The sequence below is a fragment of the Adiantum capillus-veneris genome, chromosome 6 (genome assembly GCF_014529385.1).
Source record: "Adiantum capillus-veneris isolate H3 chromosome 6, ASM1452938v2, whole genome shotgun sequence".
Taxonomy (NCBI): domain Eukaryota; kingdom Viridiplantae; phylum Streptophyta; class Polypodiopsida; order Polypodiales; family Pteridaceae; genus Adiantum; species Adiantum capillus-veneris.
Window position 1 is genome coordinate 59,455,196 of NC_140936.1, and position 21,134 is coordinate 59,476,329.

Here is a 21,134-nt window from a genome sequence, read left to right on the forward strand (position 1 = left end):
CATTTCCGTTAGTGACCTGTTTTTCCTCTCAGCAACACCATTTTGCTGAGGTGTATAAGGCACTGTACATTGGTGTTTTATCCCACGACTAGCCAGAAATGCATTAAATTCATGAGACATATACTCCCCCCCTCGATCGGAACGGAGGGTGCCCATAGTACATTTTGAGACATTTTCAGCCATAGCCAAAAATTGTTTGAAGCACATAAAAACTTCGGACTTTGCTTTAAGCGGAAATACCCATGCATGCCTGGAGTAATCATCAATGAAAGTCACGAAGTATAGGTAATTGCCCAAGGACGGAGTTTGCATGGGCCCACAAACATCACTATGCACAAGTTGCAACCTGCATGTGGCCCTAACTGAACCATCCTTTGGAAACTTAGAACGCTGCATTTTACCCAGAATACAGCCTTCACAAACATGTTTGATAGGTGCTTCAAGAGGCGGCAAAGAAGCAACCATATCAGATTTCTGCAAACGCAGCAAACTGGCAAAATTCAGATGACCAAAACGTGCATGCCAAAGTTTTGCATCTGAAATAGCCCTTGAATTTGCAACAGCATTTGCAAAATTTTGTCCACACTTGTCATACAAAGTGAGCTTATACAGCCCACGGCACAAAAGCCCAGATGCAACAATTTCATCACCAAAACTGAGATCATGAACTGTACATCTGTCATCCACAAATTTGACTACAAGTCCAAGTCTAGCAAGTGCGGATACAGACAATAGATTCTTCTTGATCCCAGGTACATAAAGTGCATCAACAAGTGTGAAGGAACTGCCATTAGCAGCAGTGAGCACAATCTTTCCAACTCCCTGAACTGGATAAGAGGCGTTGTTGGCACAAGTGACTGAATTCCCATGAGGGACAGACTCGAGAGAGGTAAACAATTCACGATGTGAGGTAATGTGCTTTGTAGCACCACTGTCGAAATACCACACATGTGAATCTGCAGCAACTGACAAGCATGCATCATGGACAGCAGGATTGTAAGTGCACTCTGCGCTAAAAGCCCATTCTGCATCAACATCAACATCACAATCTCCTTTCACAGAAGACTCAACAATGGCTGCATTTGTAGTGGAACCAGCATTTGCAGTGGAACCACCCTCTTTCTTCTTAGCCTCTTTGGCCTTCAACTTAGGACACGACTTGATCAAGTGATCATTGGCTTTACAATAATGGCAACGCATTTTCTTTTTGCCCTTATCACCAGAATTGCCAGACGAAGTGCTGCCAGCAGAAGCATTAGGAACAGAAATTTTGCCACTCGCAGCAGAACCATAAGAAGTGGCTGGATTACTGTTACCACCCTTTCTTTGAGAAGCAATAAAAGCCTGTTCAACTGCACGCTGCCTAGTCCTGTTTTTTCTAGAAAGTGACTCTTGCAACAGCAATGTGCATAATGCATCAAACTTGACAACTTCAGGATTTCCTTGGGTCATCAGTCTCCAAGTACTAGCAAAAGTCTGGTAGGAATCTGGTAAGGCATCAAGAACAGTCTGCACAAGGGAACTGTCAGAAATGACTTCACCTGCAGAAATGAGTTGCTCATTGATATCCTTGACACTAGCAAGGAAAGTGTCCATATCATCTTCCTCATGCATAATCTTCGACTCTAGCTCTTTACGCAGCAAAGCAATTTTAGCCTCATTGCGGCTTGCATAAAGACCTGCTAGAATATCCCAAGCCTGTTTTGCAGATTTTGCTGAACGGATGTGAGGAATAATGGTGCGCTTCACAGACAACGCAATCAATGCATGAGCCTGCGCATCCTTAACATCCCAACGAGCTTGTTCTGCTGTAGGCAAAACAACTCTAACAGCTGCAATCCTTGCAGCAAGACCTGCAACATCCTCAATATCGCCTACATCTTCAGAACCAGGACGTACATCAATGCCCTGCACAATGTTCCAGACACCTTTTGACACAAGAATGTGTTGCATCATATAAGCCCACATAGGGTAGTTGTCCCCATCCAACCTGTCCTCAGCAGCAAACATCTTGAACACATCTGTGTTGTTGTTGTCAGCCATGGTAAATGCTGCACCTGATGTGAAAACTGCCCGAAAATAGGAGAAATGGAGCGGGAACAACTTGTGCTATATAGCACAAACCGTAGAAGACTATAAGGCACCTGTTATGCAGAAAACAGCACTGACAGAAAATCTGCACAAAATGACGAAATAGCCTGTGCAGTACTGCCCGTAGTGGAAACGGAGGCCGAAATGAGCCCAAATCAAAATTCTGAGCAGACCTAGCTCTTCGAGCTGTCCCAAAATATTTGTCGACCTGCGAACGCTTGCCAAAGCTCACTGAAATCGGAGAAAGTGAGCAGGCGTGTGCTGGAGCAGCTGGCGACTAAGCCCGGGAGGACGTGACCTGCTCTGATACCAATTGTTGGAATTAGGGTTGCAGAGAAACACACACAGCTTGGAGAAGACGAAGGAAGCTCAAGGCACACAATAGAGAGTATATTACTTAGTGTGCAATGGAAAGATAGATAGCCCTAGAGTGATGGGCGTATATACAATGCACGGGGGAAAAAACCTCCTAAAGAGGGAAAAAATGCCCCGGCGGTCCTAGTGTGTTCACACACATCACTACCACATGTATATGGTAACAGAATCACCCGTGGTTGTGTTTATATGTCATCGATGACTTGTGGTGGTCTACCACCATAGGAATTGGTTGTTGATGGTCTAAGAAAGCCGCTCGTGAAGTTTGTTGGAAAACGGACATCCGGTTTGGCCCTGAGAGCTAGTTGACGCTTTGTGTGTCTGATGCCGTTTCTGAAGCTTAGTCCCGCTTCGGATCGCCTTATGGCCATGTGGGCTATATAGCCTTGTAGAGCATGTCGAGATGCTCCTACCCATGAATTTTGGTAGCATTTGGGCGTCTTTCCACCGATTTACCACTTGGTGGCCTCTCGCAGGGCTCTAGAAGTTAGGGTTTTTTCCAATGGTTTTTTGCCGCCTTTGTGCATTCAAGAGTGGTCTCCTATGCTAGGGTAAACTGCCGATGAAGCCTTATTGCTTTTGGGTTAGCCGTTAGGTGGCCACCTCTACCTGTAGGTCTCTACTACCCGTTTCCCATGTGAACCCTACAATAGTTTTTGCGACAAAACATCAAACATACGCGAAAAGCTCAAGGTGGTGAGCCTACCTCTCATATCTAGAGCCTGTCGGGTGGTCATGCGCGTCGTAGAAGCAGCTGAAAGTCCGGTTTGCTCTAGGTGGCAAGAGCTCTCTCTCAAGAAGGAAATAGTAGAAATGAGCTCTAAGTGAAGTGAAAAAATCTTATAATGGGGGTCCCTGAACCACTTTCTATGAAATTTGACATGTGCTCCCAACTTCTTGCGAGATGCGGTTTAAGCTCGAAAAGTTCTTGATTTGGACTCCGTTTGCCCAGTTTCCGAGAAATTTGACGTTTCGGTCAAAATTTGGCCAAAACACGCCTTCCGCTCCATTCACATAATTGCACCCCCATTGTACCCTAGGTTGTCCTATAGTCACTGATTATCCCCATATTTTGTATTTTTCATTACGATCGTATTTCACCTGTTTTTTGTATTTTTGAAGTTTTTCTGTCGATAATTAGTAAAATTAAAATAAAAATAGCAAATTAAACCCAGAAAATCCCCAAAAATCATAACAACTTAAAAACATCACCGCAAAACACTATATACTTGGCCTGATTTGGCGTTTGGCCCCATACACTTGTAGATTCGTGCTGTATAAGAGCATATGTACTTAGGTTAGTCCAAAAAAATTTGCAATCAAACGAAAACCCTTCAAAATAGTCGAAAAACATGCCCTTTTTTACTCTTTTTAGTACCAGAGATTTCAAAATGACGTGATCACACTATAATTTCAGGTTAATAACAATAGAAATGCAAAATAAAAAATATTTTGTTAATTGACATTCATCTTTTTTGACCTCCAGGGAGACCTGGAGACCGGCTCGTAGCCCGCCGGGCTAATTAGTTGGCCCCCCGGGCCCGCCAGGCTAGTGAATGTTCCCGGCGGTCACGCCGAGTAAAGCTATTTGCCCGTCAGGCCCGCCGTGGCTATATAAAGGTGACGCCGGTGCTTGTCTTTTCACAAAAGAGGTACATTGAAAAGTCTTCACCAAACTTTCTGGCAGCTTTCCACATTCTCAAAGCAGCGTAGCAGTAATATTTTAAACCCTTCCTTATTTTATTGATGTTTTTTTGAGTTTTTTTGCGTTAAAACTTAAAGGTTTAAAATTTCTTTTATCAAATCATCGTACGTGGATGCACTGGCACATGGTTGCAATTGCGGCTAGGTGTGTCATTGCAAAAGCGTACGATGATTATGTTTTATATTGCTCCCAGTCATTCATGCTTCGGCACATGGTTGCAATTGCGACTAGGTGTGTTGCTTCTAGAATGACATGAGCATTTGTTTGAAAGAAGTAACCGTACGTGAATGCACTGGCACATGGTTGCAATTGCGGCTAGGTGTGTCATTGCAAAAGCATAGGGTGATTATGTTTTATGTTGCTTCCAGTCATTCATGCTTCGGCACATGGTTGCAATTGCGACTAGGTGTGTTGCTGCTAGAATGACAGGAGCATCTGTTTGAAAGAAGTCACCGTGCGTGGATGCACTGGCACATGGTTGCAATTGCGGCTAGGTGTGTCATTTCAAAAACGCAAGATGACTATGTTTTATGTTGCTCCCATTCATTCATGCTTCGGCACATGGTTGCAATTGCGACTAGGTGTGTTGCTGCTAGATTGACGGTAGCATCTAATGCATGAATGTGTGCTCAAATAATTTCATAATGCTTCATATGCTTGAATCTTGAAAGAAGACATCGTGTGTGGATGCACTGGCACATGGTTGCAATTGCGACTAGGTGTGTCATTGCAAAAGCGTAGGATGACTATGTTTTATGTTGCTCCCAGTCATTCATGCTTGGGCACATGGTTGCAATTGTGACTAGGTGTGTTGCTGCTAGAATGGCAGAAGCATCTGTTTGAAAGAAGTCACCGTGCGTGGATGCACTGGCACATGGTTGCAATTGCGGCTAGGTGTGTCATTGCAAAAGCGTAGGATGACTATGTTTTATGTTGCTCCCAGTCATTCATGCTTCGGCACATGGTTGCAATTGCAACTAGGTGTGTTGCTGCTAGAATGACAGGAGCATCTATTTGAAAGAAGTCACCGTGCGTGGATGCACTAGCACATGGTTGCAATTGCAGCTAGGTGTTTCATTGCAAAAGTGTAGGGTGACTATGTTTTATGTTGCTCCCAGTCATTCATGCTTCGGCACATGGTTGCAATTGCGACTAGGTGTGGTGCTGCTAGAATGACAGGAGCATTTGTTTGTAAGTTGTCGTACGGTGAGGCATTGGCACATGGTTGCAATTGCGATTAGGCGTGTCACTACAAAAGCGTACGAGATCTATGGTCTATATTGCACTTTTTCTTTCACGTAGAAAAGATCCAAATGCAGTGGCACATAGTTATATTTCACAATGTGTTGTTTGCAATAATACCATTGCAGGCAAAATGGATCCTTCTGCTACTTCAATGATAGAGTTCAAAAAGAAAATTAGACAATTGTTGATTACGATCGTCAGTGCACTAGATCCCGACGATATAGCGCAGATTGTTGCAGATGAGTCTAGATTGTAATCATTATACAGTGAGATTGCCTGCAAAATGTTGTTGTTATATCCAGACAAAACAACCGAATCAATAAACTCATTACTGAGCAGTTGGGTGGGCAATTTGCCCAAGGTGGCCTCTGATTTGAAAGAGGAATTCCCTCAAGAACTAGACAAGGGTAAGCTAGAGCATTGGAACACTAGATGGAGAGTTGAAAAGGAGAGGTCAAGGCGAGCATCCCACATAGACACACAGTTTGGCCTAAGAAAGAAAATGCGAATGGCTGTCACCAGAGTTGTGGGGAGCACCCAAGTTGGAGAATCGTTTATTGAGGAGTCTGCCATTGAGGGAACATCAGGTTCTACTGCTTCTGCCAGTCACCTGGAGAGCAGTATATACAATTCTGAATATAGTATGACTCTGGGCATTCCAAATAAGTCCATTAAGAAGATCAAGAAACTTGGGTCAGGGGCTTATGGCACAGGGTGGCAAGTTCAAATCAAAGGGATCGGTTTCCTTCCTGCAACGAATACTTATTGTGCCAAGGAGTTCAAAGGACAAGCCAAGCATCAGTGGAAAAGCTTTGCATCAGAAAGTGGGGTAGATCTCAACCATAGAGGGATTGTGAGGAGTATTTCCCACTCTGTAACGTTGCCATGGTTTCTGATATTCCCCTACTTCAATGGGGGAACTTTAGGTGATCTTATGGAGACAGTGCCCCATCCACATGGCTCTTTCACGACGCTTGTAGCACATCAAGAGGGGAAAGGAAAGATCCCTGCAAACTTTAAATGGGAGCAGCCCTCTGAAGACCAGAAAACATGTATCAAGAGCCTGTGCAATCATGCTCCCTTGTTGATCCATGCCTTGGTGAAGGCATTGCGATTCGCACATGACGAGGGAGTGATCCACAATGATCTCCATCCATGGAACATCATGCTGGACTTCACCAAGGATCTCACTCCCCGTATTGGAATAATTGATTGGGGATTGTCTCTACGTGTTGGCCTAGAGACACAAAAGACCAACAATACTGATGAAAACTGGCAAAAGCTTCATCCTTGGCAAGCTCCTGAGTTACTAGATGGTAATCACCCGTGCCCATGGACCAAGGCCACAAATGTGTACGCCATAGGATAGGTGATATGGCAATTTTGTAAGTTTTGTGGAGAGTTCTCTGACTACTACAGCATAGATTGGTTCAAACATAAGGTTTCAGTGGAGGTACAAGCCATATCTAGGATTTTTGTGGAAGGTTGGGTGAGGAACAAATCCACAGAGAGAAAGACCTTGGCACTTTTGGACGAAGAATTAGAAAGATTTACGCCCTCCCTCTGAAATGAGTGTAGCCTTTTTTTTATGGATATGTGATGTACTTTATGAAGCAGGGTTTTCTGAGACTTTTGACTTATAAAAGCACTTTTAAAATTTGGGTTTTATGCGCCATGGATGATGTATGAGTAATAAAAACACTTTGTTATATCTCAATAGACAACAAATTTTCTATGAGTTTTGTTTTTTCTCTTAAGTTTCAAGCAATAAGCCACGTGGAATCACTGATTGTCATTCATTGATTTAAAAAATGGTGGTTACTCTTATATCAATTGATTGTCGTAAGATGGTGGTTATTCTTATATCAATTGATTGTCGTAAAATGGTGGTTACTCTTATATCAATTGATTGTCGTAAAATGGTGGTTACTCTTATAGCAATTGATTATCATTAAGTTTGTATGCCGTAACTGAAGTATAGTGTTTAATCAGGATATGGATAATGATAATCAAAGGGCTAAGCGCGCTTTTGAGCGTCTCAGATCCATGTGTCAAGGCGGTGGAGTGAATGACACCGCTCGAATTGCAGCTCATTGCTCCCAGTGGGCCAACCCAGTGGGTACACAATGGAAAGAGGTGAACTCTAGGATTGACCGAGAAATGGTCAAATCCATATGGCCAGGCGTTGCAGATGACAACATCAAGAAAGGCCGACTCAAGCGATCACAATGCATTAATGCAAACATACGAGACAATGGAGAGAACATATATCTTGATGTTATGGGTCATCCTATGCATCATATGGATTGTCCATTGTGGTTTGCCAAGATGTTATACATGCATTATGTCTTGGGTGAAGCAGTGGACTTCAGCTCAAGGACACCTCATATGACGGTTGAGGAAATTCGTAGCAGTGCAATCACCGTCACACGGCAAGAGATGTCATTGGCACTAGAAGGTGCATCAATGGAAGTGCACCAAGTTAAGGAGGAGCTTCAAACTCAACTCAGGCAAGCATCACAAGCTACACAAGGCTCTCATGCAGAAGCAACCCTAAATAGAGACTTGCAAAGGGAGGTGAAGATGCTATCTTGCCACGTAAAAGAGTTAGAGACGACTATAAAAAAACAAAATGCTGCCACATTGATTGAGCACCCAACATCTATTGAGGCCCCTCCAGCTTCTTGTGAGCACGGTGGTCCTTGCCCCATATGTAGATCATTCTTTCATGAGTGGTGTGGTCACTTCAGCTTGCCATGCAGACATATGTACCATATATCATGCTTGATGCAAAGCATGATGAATAGCTTTCATTGTGCTATATGTGAGTATGAGATATCCAAAAAGCTATATGCAATGTTCAAAATGTCTGAAGACTATAATAAGCTTAAAGGTCAGCGTGAACAGGACAATGAAGATATTCTCACAAATATTTCACTATCACTTGGATAGTTTTTGTAACATTTGAAAACATTTACTCATTGTCTTACGAGAATTTATAAGTGAATTGTGAATTGTCTTCACTTCAGCTTCAATTATGATATGTGATAATGCAAAGATTTGTTAGGGCTTTGTATATTATGAAGCTTTAATAGTGATTTGTGGCCTTGTAAAGGTTTTTAAGGGCTTCGTTTATTATTAAGCAAATGTCTAAACCTTAAACTAAATATATAAAAAAACTTATAAGATAAACAGTTTTTGAACTTAAACAGAAGTCACTCAATGGATTCGATAATCTATTAATTAAACCACCGTCGCTTGCTGCGACGGGTCAAAGTTGGTTCAATTTCCAAATTCTCTTCAATCTCTTCTAAAGTACATGTAGTTTCTACTTCATGAGATTCCCCTTGCAGCTCACTGTCTTCGTCCACCTCATCATTGGTTACATCATTAGTCCAGCGCGGCATCTCCTCTTTGTAGTTCTCAGCTTGCACTCTTGCCAATAGCCAATGGTTGCAGTACATATACACCAATTTTTCAGCTCTTGAATTTAGAAGGTGGTTTCTGATGGTGGAATGTACATATTTATATGTACTCCAGTTTCTCTCAGAACTTGAATTGGATGCACATTGGGCTAGGATTCTAATAGCTAGGCGTTTAAGGGTGGGTGCACTACCACCATTAATCATCCACCACTTCCACGTTGGTTGCTCCATGGCAAGTTTCTGCACAAATTCTATACCAAACTTACCCTCTTTGAGTTTAAACTTCGTAAGATCGGTAACAGCTGATGCATGCTCATCAGGATCAGCATAAAACCTGCCTATCACATCATAAAAGTCTTCTAGAACCTCCTCATCAAGTTTGTCTATTTCCATTGCCCAATACTCTGGATCCAATAAGAAATCTACGCTGTGTAGTGGACTATGTGCTCCAACCCATCGACCATGCACATACTTTCTCAAAATTTCTCTCCTTTTTTGAGTGAATGGTGTCTTCCTAGTCTTCACAATTGGCTCCTGGGGATCCTCTGGATTTGCAAGGCTTTCTTGAACACTCCACCAAGCCATCCACACCTTACCAATGTTAGGCAAGGCAGAATCCAGTTGGCGTAATGCGAGCATAATTGGCATCATGACATTGTGCACATCCACCACATCATCCTAGAAGTGGCGATCAGCTAGTAGATCTCTGATCACCCCTATTTTTCTTTTTATCTTCTCACTTTGACCGGCCTCCCATTCTGAAAAAGTGGCACAAACAAATGTCTCCATCACAGCATTCTTATTTTTTATTAGTGATTCTACCGTATAGTAGTTGGTGCAAAATCTAGTTTCGCACGGCAGTTTTAACATAGTAGACATCCTCTGACAGTACATGTCAAGAACCCTCTGACGCTTCAAAACAAACTTGACTATCAAGCGAGCATTGTCTACTACCCATTTGAACCACTCTGTGTCATTACTCTTGTACCAATCTTGCAATACCAAGTTCAAGCTGTGTATACTGCAACTAGCACTATATAGGTGAGAGAAGCGACTTTCAAGTATCCTACCTGCAGCCCTGCAATTTTTGGCATTGTCCATGATTACTTGGACAACATTTGCTTTTCCAAGTTCCTCAACTGCGTCGCCAATGATGTCAGCTATAAAACTGCCAGACTTTATTTGACCAGAGCTATCCACAGCTTTGATAAAACATTCACCACGAAGACATACAAGCATGATGTTGATCAATGGCCGCCTTTGAACGTTGGACCAACCATCACTAACTATGGTGTATCCAGATTGTTCTGTTGCATTTAATATTACCCTTTGAATATCCTATTGTGTGCTTGTGTAACATTTATCCAACAGTTGGTTTCTCATATGGTGATATGTTGGAGGGGTAAATCCAGCCCATACTCCCCAATGTGTTTCCAAGCTGACTTCCATGCATCACGGGTGACAATGGCCAATGATCCCCCAGTGAAATAGACGGCTTTAGCTAGTGCAAGTTGTGCTTCTTCTAAGGCAAGCATTTTGAAGCTCGTCTGTAAGCTAACCTATCTACTTTTTGACGATCCTACCTGAAAGTCAGGAGATCCATGGTTTGGAGGTGTAGTTCCATCGATATGAGAAGTTGGTTCCCTGCTTTGAGTGCTTCCATCGGTGGGCGTTACACCCAATGATCCCTCATCCTGGTTTGATCTTATCGATACCGGGGTGTGATGGTCGAAAGTAGAGAGTTTTGATCTTTTGCTCGTGGAAATTAGCTTACCAATTAAAGCTTTTAAGCGCATAGCTGCTTCTTCTGCACCTAAGCCGTTGCACTTTCCTCCTTGGATTCTGGTATTGCCACCTAGCAAATGATCCCTTATTCTTGGTGCTCCTCCAGATTTCTCTTCGCCACAAAAGTTACATTTTCAATCTTGATACTTATTTAAATTTGTGGAAAAATTCCACTCAGGTCCTGGACTTTTTCCACCTGCCTTTCGCTTGCCCTGCGAAGTGGTGCCTTGCGAAGCAAGACCTGGCATCGAGGTATGAGGTCTCCTCAAGGAAGCCAGGCTTGAGACACCAACATCACCGCTCACATTCCCGGTGGAAGACATACTTATTGGATGCCTGCAATACCAATAAACATAGCTCAGTATGCTATCTCTTCTTTCAAGTATTATTCAAACCAAACATTAGTGTTATAATCAATATCACACACAAGCGTAGTAGTGAAGCCTGTAGGGAATAAACCTCAATTTACTCAAACATGAGCAAGCAAATACAATGGTGAATCAAATATGTGATCAGTCCATCCCAAAAGTAGAGATATCGACCCAAAGATTCACCTTCCTACCTCCTTTCATGAATCAGTCCAGTCCAAAAAAGAACTAATGACCCATGATTGGAGCTCAAATCGAAATAGCAAGCAAATACGGCGGTGAATCAAACATGTGATCAGTCCATCCAAAAAGTAGAGATATTGACCCAAAGATTCACCTTCCTACCTCCTTTCATGAATCAGTCCAGTCCAAAAAAGAACTAATGACCCATGATTGGAGCTCTAATCGGAATAGCAAGCAAATACAACAGTGAATCAAACATGTGATCAGTCCACCCCAAAAGTAGAAATATCGACCCAAAGATTCACCTTTCTACCTCCTTTCATGAATCAGTCCAGTCCAAAAAAGAACTAATGACCCATGATTGAAGCTCTAATCGGAATAGCAAGCAAATACAGCGATGAATCAAACATGTGATCAGTCCATCCAAAAAGTAGAGATATTGACCCAAAGATTCACCTTCCTACCTCCTTTCATGAATCAGTCCAGTCCAAAAAAGAACTAATGACCCATGATTGGAGCTCTAATCGGAATAGCAAGCAAATACAGCAGTGAATCAAACATGTGATCAGTCCACCCCAAAAGTAGAAATATCGACCCAAAGATTCACCTTTCTACCTCCTTTCATGAATCAGTCCAGTCCAAAAAAGAACTAATGACCCATGATTGAAGCTCTAATCGGAATAGCAAGCAAATACAGCGATGAATCAAACATGTGATCAGTCCATCCCAAAAGTAGAGATATCGACCCAAAGATTCACCTTTCTATCTCTTTTCAAGAATCAGTTTAGTCCGAAAAAGAACTAATGACCCATGATAGAAGTTCTAATCAATATAGCAATCAATTTAGCAAATATAACGGTGAACCAAACATGAGATCAGTCCATCCCAAATGTAGAGATACCGACCCAAAGATTCACCTTTCTACCTCCTTTCAAGAATCAGTTCAGTCCAAAAAAGAACTAATGATCCATGATCAGAGTTACATTAAGTTTTAATTTTTTTAAAAGACTATTCATTTTTTTACCTTTAGTTTTTCTTCTAAATTTTAAAGGATGACCAAATTTAGAGGAAGAGGTGATGTGATGTGATGTGATGTGATGTCTATAAAAGGGTTATATAGAGCCGCCAAATATGGAGGGGGTACACGACGGGGCCGGCGGGATTCTTGCTTGTCCCGCCGGGCCCGCCGGGTTTCATATTAAACCCGCCGGGCCTGCCGAGATTGTTGGTTGTCCCGCCGGTTCTACATTTTCTACCGGTTTTCGTAGGTCATGACATTAGATATGTTATTAACATGAAAAAATAGTGATAATAACAACAATAATTATCATTTAACAAAATGTGTCATCGCGTAATTAAAATCCCTGCTTTTTACCTTCATTGAGTCCGCATTGAGAATGCCTCCCCCCCTCCTAGTCGGAGTCCTCCCGGACGACAAGGTATCGCCTCGGGGTATGTGCAGTGCATGGGTTAAAGATTGTGCTAATGTGCGGCCTTGTAATGTGGCCCTATTTGATGCATACTCAGTCAATGCATGGAAAAATCAATGTTGTGCGAGAGGAGGGAATAAGCAAGATGCTTATTGGCATTCGACATCGAGGTTTCCTGTTTGGTGTTGATTTGGTTGGTGGATTTTCTTTGCAAGTAAAAGTTGTAACTCTACAGCTCTCTGTTTGATCGTCTTTCTTGCAAAAGTCGCTTGGTTTGTCGCTATTGTCGATATGGCCGTGGTTGTCTCCGTGGAGAGAATTATCGTGGCTAAATTGGCCGTAGTCTTTTTCTCTTTTTCTTGCCATTTATAGCTTTGTTTTGGAGGTTTTTGTAGGTTTATTGCCACGTCTGTGGTCGTCATTTTTGTTCTGTTGATCGGCACCCACATAGATCGGTTTGCCTATTTCATATGTAGTGTGTGTCTGCATGCCTGTGTTGCTTGTACTGAAGGGAGTTCCTGTTGCTTTGGTTTCGGGATCCAAATGCGAGTCGCATTTAAGTTGTTACTGAGCATTCTCTTTGGGATCCATATATGTTTTATTCCCCTGGTTGTTGGTTGAACTGTGTTCTTCTGTTGACTTCTGTTGTTGTATTGTGGTTTGTATGCCATGTCACCTCTATCCTTCCGCACCCATACTTGTTTTTTTCATGTTGCTAACCTTGATCTATTCACTGTTGTCTTATTTTTGTAGTGAACATGGTTGGCAGTTCCCTGGTTGTTCTCCATAAGTATCGTGTTGTTCTTTAGTGGCACCCCTCCTTTTGGCTCTTTATCCAGTGATTGTGGTGCTGTCATCTGGTTCTTCTGGGTTTTCTGAGCAAAGGCTTCCACCTGTTGTTCTTGTGCATGTTGAATTTTGAATGTATCCGAATTCCAATCTATCTGCACATTATACTCTTTCTGCCAAGGTTGTCCCAACAACATGGGGTGTAGGGTGCTCGCATCTTCAACCACGTAAAACATGTGGGAGTAAAGTCCAGCCCAATGTTCCTAGCGAATGTGATGTACTACTTTCCAGCACTTGTGGAGTAGGTTGTAGGTGATCTTTGGGCTTGAGTTGTTTATATAAATTGTAAGAGATCAGATGTGCTTGAGCTCTAGAATCAAGCAATGTCGTCGATTCAACTTGATTGCTACCCACTTTGACTGCAATTATTGGTTCCATTGTGTCCTCACCAAAATTCGTTAGTCGAATAGCATTTATTCGCAACGGTGATCCACTTTGTTGTTGTTGTCGTAGAAGCCTTCTTTTTGCAATACGTTCTTTTGCTTCTGCTTGGGCTTCTTCTCGTATTCTCTGTTTCTCCTTCATCCATTGTTTTTCTTGATGGATTTGTTGAAGCATATCCTGTGTTAGTGGTAAATGATACTTTTTTAACCAACACCCACTAATCCAATTTGGCATTTCTTCTCCTGCCAATGTAGCAAGTTTGACAGCTCCACTTTGTGATAAATCACTAATCACAAAGGGTCCCATCCCCCACTTTTTAAATTTCTTGGCATGTTGCTTCAAAGTATAAACAAGTACATAATCACCTGTTTTGAACTCTTTCGTACGTACATGCTTGTCAAAAAACTCTTTTTGTCTTCTCTTTTTAGCATAGATTAAAGCTACAGCTCTCAGTCGAAGTTCATCTAGTTTTTCAAGATCATCTATTCTTGAAGAGAGCTCATGCCTTGTCCATTCTAAGCGTTTCGCTACTCGTAGAGTTGGAACTAAAAACTCTATGGGTAATATAGCGTTTAGACCAAACACCAAGTTGTACGGTGTTGTTCCGATTGATGTTTTGTAAGCTACCCTATATGCCCATAGTTTTGAGTGTAGCTACTGATCCCAATCTATCCTTGACTCTGATACAAATTTAGTCAAAATAGTACATAGTGTTTTATTTGTGGCCTCAGCTTGTCCATTTGCCTGTGGATGATATGGAGCAGATTTTTCTATGTATGACCATGAATTCCTCTAGCAGATATTCAATGACTTCATTAAGAAAATCTGTTCCTCGATCACTGACAATTTCTATTGGTAATCCGTATCTTACAAAGACATTCTCATACAAAAATTGTGCAGTGGTTATTGTGTCTGCTTTTTGTGTTGCTTTGGCTTCCGTTCATTTTGTGAGATAGTCCTAGCCACAATGATATATTGGGTATGGGTGCGATATGCAGGGGGTGAAATAGGCCCCACAAAATCAATGCCCCATTTGTTACCATATACATGTGGTAGTGATGTGTGTGAACACACTAGGACCGCCGGGGCATTTTTTCCCTCTTTAGGAGGTTTTTTCCCCCGTGCATTGTATATACGCCCATCACTCTAGGGCTATCTATCTTTCCATTGCACACTAAGTAACACACTCTCTATTGTGTGCCTTGAGCTTCCTTCGTCTTCTCCAAGCTGTGTGTGTTTCTCTGCAACCCTAATTCCAACAATTGGTATCAGAGCAGGTCACGTCCTCCCGGGCTTAGTCGCCAGCTGCTCCAGCACACGCCTGCTCACTTTCTCCGATTTCAGTGAGCTTTGGCGAGCGTTCGCAGGTCGACAAATATTTCGGGACAGCTCGAAGAGCTTGGTCTGCTCAGAATTTTGATTTGGGCTCATTTCGGCCTCCGTTTCCACTACGGGCAGTACTGCACAGGCTATTTCGTCATTTTGTGCAGATTTTCTGTCAGTGCCGTTTTCTGCATAACAGGTGCCTTATAGTCTTCTACGGTTTGTGCTATATAGCACAAGTTGTTCCCGCTCCATTTCTCCTATTTTCGGGCAGTTTTCACATCAGGTGCAGCATTTACCATGGCTGACAACAACAACACAGATGTGTTCAAGATGTTTGCTGCTGAGGACAGGTTGGATGGGGACAACTACCCTATGTGGGCTTATATGATGCAACACGTTCTTGTGTCAAAAGGTGTCTGGAACATTGTGCAGGGCATTGATGTACGTCCTGGTTCTGAAGATGTAGGCGATATTGAGGATGTTGCAGGTCTTGCTGCAAGGATTGCAGCTGTTAGAGTTGTTTTGCCTACAGCAGAACAAGCTCGTTGGGATGTTAAGGATGCGCAGGCTCATGCATTGATTGCGTTGTCTGTGAAGCGCACCATTATTCCTCACATCCGTTCAGCAAAATCTGCAAAACAGGCTTGGGATATTCTAGCAGGTCTTTATGCAAGCCGCAATGAGGCTAAAATTGCTTTGCTGCGTAAAGAGCTAGAGTCGAAGATTATGCATGAGGAAGATGATATGGACACTTTCCTTGCTAGTGTCAAGGATATCAATGAGCAACTCATTTCTGCAGGTGAAGTCATTTCTGACAGTTCCCTTGTGCAGACTGTTCTTGATGCCTTACCAGATTCCTACCAGACTTTTGCTAGTACTTGGAGACTGATGACCCAAGGAAATCCTGAAGTTGTCAAGTTTGATGCATTATGCACATTGCTGTTGCAAGAGTCACTTTCTAGAAAAAACAGGACTAGGCAGCGTGCAGTTGAACAGGCTTTTATTGCTTCTCAAAGAAAGGGTGGTAACAGTAATGCAACCACTTCTTATGGTTCTGCTGCGAGTGGCAAAAATTCTGTTCCTAATGCTTCTGCTGGCAGCACTTCGTCTGGCAATTCTGGTGATAAGGGCAAAAAGAAGATGCGTTGCCATTATTGTAAAGCCAATGATCACTTGATCAAGTCGTGTCCTAAGTTGAAGGCCAAAGAGGCTAAGAAGAAAGAGGGTGGTTCCACTGCAAATGCTGGTTCCACTACAAATGCAGCCATTGTTGAGTCTTCTGTGAAAGGAGATTGTGATGCTGATGTTGATGCAGAATGGGCTTTTAGCGCAGAGTGCACTTACAATCCTGCTGTCCATGATGCATGCTTGTCAGTTGCTGCAGATTCACATGTGTGGTATTTCGACAGTGGTGCTACAAAGCACATTACCTCACATCGTGAATTGTTTACCTCTCTCGAGTCTGTCCCTCATGGGAATTCAGTCACTTGTGCCAACAACGCCTCTTATCCAGTTCAGGGAGTTGGAAAGATTGTGCTCACTGCTGCTAATGGCAGTTCCTTCACACTTGTTGATGCACTTTATGTACCTGGGATCAAGAAGAATCTCTTGTCTGTATCCGCACTTGCTAGACTTGGACTTGTAGTCAAATTTGTGGATGACAGATGTACAGTTCATGATCTCAGTTTTGGTGATGAAATTGTTGCATCTGGGCTTTTGTGCCGTGGGCTGTATAAGCTCACTTTGTATGACAAGTGTGGACAAAATTTTGCAAATGCTGTTGCAGATTCAAGGGCTATTTCAGATGCAAAACTTTGGCATGCACGTTTTGGTCATCTGAATTTTGCCAGTTTGCTGCGTTTGCAGAAATCTGATATGGTTGCTTCTTTGCCGCCTCTTGAAGCACCTATCAAACATGTTTGTGAAGGCTGTATTCTGGGTAAAATGCAGCGTTCTAAGTTTCCAAAGGATGGTTCAGTTAGGGCCACATGCAGGTTGCAGCTTGTGCATAGTGACGTTTGTGGGCCCATGCAAACTCCGTCCTTGGGCAATTACCTGTACTTCGTGACTTTCATTGATGATTACTCCAGGCATGCGTGGGTATTTCCGCTTAAAGCGAAGTCCGAAGTTTTTATGTGCTTCAAACAATTTTTGGCTATGGCTGAAAATGTCTCATTTGTTACCATATACATGTGGTAGTGATGTGTGTGAACACACTAGGACCGCCGGGGCATTTTTTCCCTCTTTAGGAGGTTTTTTCCCCCGTGCATTGTATATACGCCCATCACTCTAGGGCTATCTATCTTTCCATTGCACACTAAGTAACACACTCTCTATTGTGTGCCTTGAGCTTCCTTCGTCTTCTCCAAGCTGTGTGTGTTTCTCTGCAACCCTAATTCCAACACCATTTTGCAAATACCCGTGCCCCCAGCATTGGCCTTAGTGGCATCTCATCTCTCTTTATCGGCATCTTAGTGCGCTCACATGCGTCACAACACTTTACAAACTCCTCAGCATCCATGTGCAATGTAGGCCACCATATTCCTGCGGTTAAGACAATTTTTGTCGTCGTATCGCCTGAAAAATGGCCTCCACTTATTCCTCCATGTGCGTGTTCCAGAATCAACAGGTATTCGCTTTCACTTGCACAGATTCTAAGTTGATTGTCCTTTCCTCGCTTGTAGAGTTGATTTCCAATTAAATTAAAGTCTCAAGCCTTCAACTCTATACGCCTTTTTCGCGCTTTTGTTATGTTTTCAAGAAATGTCCTTGTTGTTAAGAAATCAATGATATATTGACTCCATGCAGGTGCAATGTTTACCTGAAACAATGTCGCGCGATCCACCGGTCGTTTGGCACTACATATAGTACAATTGTTAACATAAGCATGTATGTCAGCATACCTAGTTGGCCAATAAACTCCTAATTGTTTCATTCTTTGGTGTGTTTTCATTGTTGAACAATGAAATGCACAATCCTGGATGTGTGCTTCTTCAAGATAACACTCGAATTCCTCTGGATTTATACATAATCGTAGAATTTGGTGTGAGTCTAGATGGTACAGTCGTCCTGCGATCAACTGAAAGTTTTTTGTTTGTCGAAATGTTTTTTGTTTGGATCTGTCTTCCTTGTTATCAAATCTACCTCCAAAGGAAAGAATGCTAACAATTTCTTGAGACCATTTGGGTATCATTTCAATATTGAAAAGATAAGCATCATGTATGTCATCGTCTACTCCTTCAGGAGCTTCCCCGTTTTGCAGCCTTGAAAGATGATCCGCCCGTAGATGAGTTTTACCCTTTTTTACTACCACTGTGAAGTCAAACTCTAGCAATATAATAAACCAGCGTACAATTCTTCCAGTATTGCATGGTTTATTTACTAGATACAAAAGAGCTTGATGATCTGTGAAGAACACAAATTTGTTTGCAAGCAAGTAATGCTGAAATTTCTTTACAGCATAAATCATTCCTAATCCCTCTCTTTCAGTGGTGGTATAGTTCTTTTTTGCACTATTTAATTGTCGGGTCGCATAACAAACTGGGAAATCCATTGTTCCGTCTCCAGGTTGAGCCAGAATACTCCCAATTGCATATGCAGATGCATCAATGTGAACATAGAATATCTTTTTCCAATCTGGTGCTTTAAGTACAGGTGCTGATACAAGGTTTTCCTTAAGCTTTTGGAATGAAGTTTCACACTCCTCAGTCCAGTTGAAACTGACTAATAAATGATGCAGAGGTTGTGCAATGACTGCATGCATATATATGAATCTTCGATAATATCCGCAGTGTCCCATGAAGGATTGTACTTGTTTGGCATTAGTAGGCCTGGGCAAGTCTACTATGACTCTTATTTTATCTAGGTCAGTGGTTATGTCATTTCTTGAGACAATATGTCTTAAGATGCGGCCTTGCCCAACCATAAAAATGCACTTTTTCGGGTTAAGACAGATTCAATATGTTCTGCACTTCTCAAATACCTTTTGTAAATGGTCAATATGTTCTTCTCGTAGAAGAGAGTGGACACAGAGATCATCCATATATATTTCTAAGAATATTCTCAGGTATTCTTTGAACGCATGAGTCATTAACCTTTGGAAGGTAGTTGGGGCATTGGTTAGGCCAAAAGGCATAACTCTATATGCATATATTCCCCACTCTGTTGCAAATGATGTTTTGTGTTGATCCTCTATTGCAATTCCCAATTGGTTATACCTTGAAAACCCATCTAGAAAGAAATAAGCCCGTTTCCCAGACACCCTCTCAAGCACATGTTGTGTGATCGGCAAGGGATAATTATCCCTTATTGTGGCTACGTTCACTTTTTTGAGGTTCACACACACGCAGCTTTCCGTTATTTTTGGGGTCACCACAATGGGTGACACCCAATCTCTATGCTCGATTTCATAGATGAATTCAGCATCCATCAGTTTGTCAATCTCCTCTTTGATTCGTTTAGCAAATGTGTCATTATATGTGTAAGGACGCTGTTTGCTAGGTTTGGCATCTGATTTCAAAGGAATTGTATGTTGGCATATCGATTGATCAACTCCTTTGAGGTCTTTGTAGGACCATGCAAACACATCTTTATACTTTTTGAGAAGTTGTGTTAGAAGTTCTTCTTCTTCAGGCTCTAAATCAGTTGCTATATAGACAGGTCGAGGCTTTTCGCCTGGCGCAGCGAGGTCTATCCGTTTTGCATTTTCCGGCCCATCGTAAGATTCCTGATTTATTCTTTCCCTGACTGGTGGTGTCATTATGATTTTTCTGTTTTGGATGGTGAATTTTTGATAGTGGGATGATACATTCATGTTTCCTTTTTTTGAATCCTCCTTACCATCACTTTCTCCCTCAATAGTCCATACCTCCCGTAACGATCGTTTTAGTTCTTGGTATTTCTTTTTACGCTCCATTTTGGTCCACTCTGGGTCTTTTATTTTTTCCTTGTAAGAACTAGGGGAAACTAGACTGAAGATCCTCCTCCCAACCTCCCTTTATATGGGCGGGCTTCTAGCCCCTTGCCCTAGATGGATCCCCTGTCCACACTGTCTAGCCCGACCTTTGGCCGTAGTTCATGACCATCCTAGTTCTTAGGATACAGGACCCTAGTCATGACATTACTCCCCCCTTAAGAAGAGTTTTCGTCCTCGAAACCAAAAGTGGGAAACTTCTTCTTAAGAACACTAATGTTTTCCCAAGTGGCACCTTCTTCAGGTCGGTCTTTCCACTTGATTAAGGCTTGTTGTCGTACGTGATGTCATGTACGCAACTCATGATAATCCATAACACGTTCAGGTTCATGCGGTAAGGTAGGAGGTTCAATGTAATCAACCAAAACCTGTTGGTCAATGACGTTGTCGTCCCCATGTAACTCCTTTCGTAGACGGCTTACATAAAACACTGGATGAATGCGAGAATGTGATGGTAGTAATAGTTTGTAGGCACGATCACCGACTCGCTTGAGTATTTTGAAAGGCCTACAATATCGGGGAGATAATTTAGGTGTCGGTCCAGTTTTCAGACTTTCTGAATGTTCTGGCACACGTAAAAATACTTCCTCCCCTTCTTCGAAGGTAACTTGGCCGACGTTCCTCATCAGCATATTTCTTATACCGATCCTGTGCTTGCCGGACATTCTGACGAGCAAGTTTCAGCATATCCATGTGGTCTTGGAGAAAATCCTTAACCTGTTGGAGTTTTTCGGTTGCCAACCCCATCATAACTGGTGACCTAGGTTGAAACCCGTACATGAGCATGAAAGGACTAAAACATGTTGTGACATGCTTAGAACTATTGTAGGCAAACTTGAGAATAGGTAAGTATTCTTCCCAATCTGACTGTTTTTTGCTGACGTATGCTCTTAGCATATCCTCTAGCACCTAGTTAACCCGTTCCGTTTGACCATCCGTTTCTGGATGATCAGTTGTACTGAGGTTGAGTTGTGTACCCAATCGTTTAAATACAGC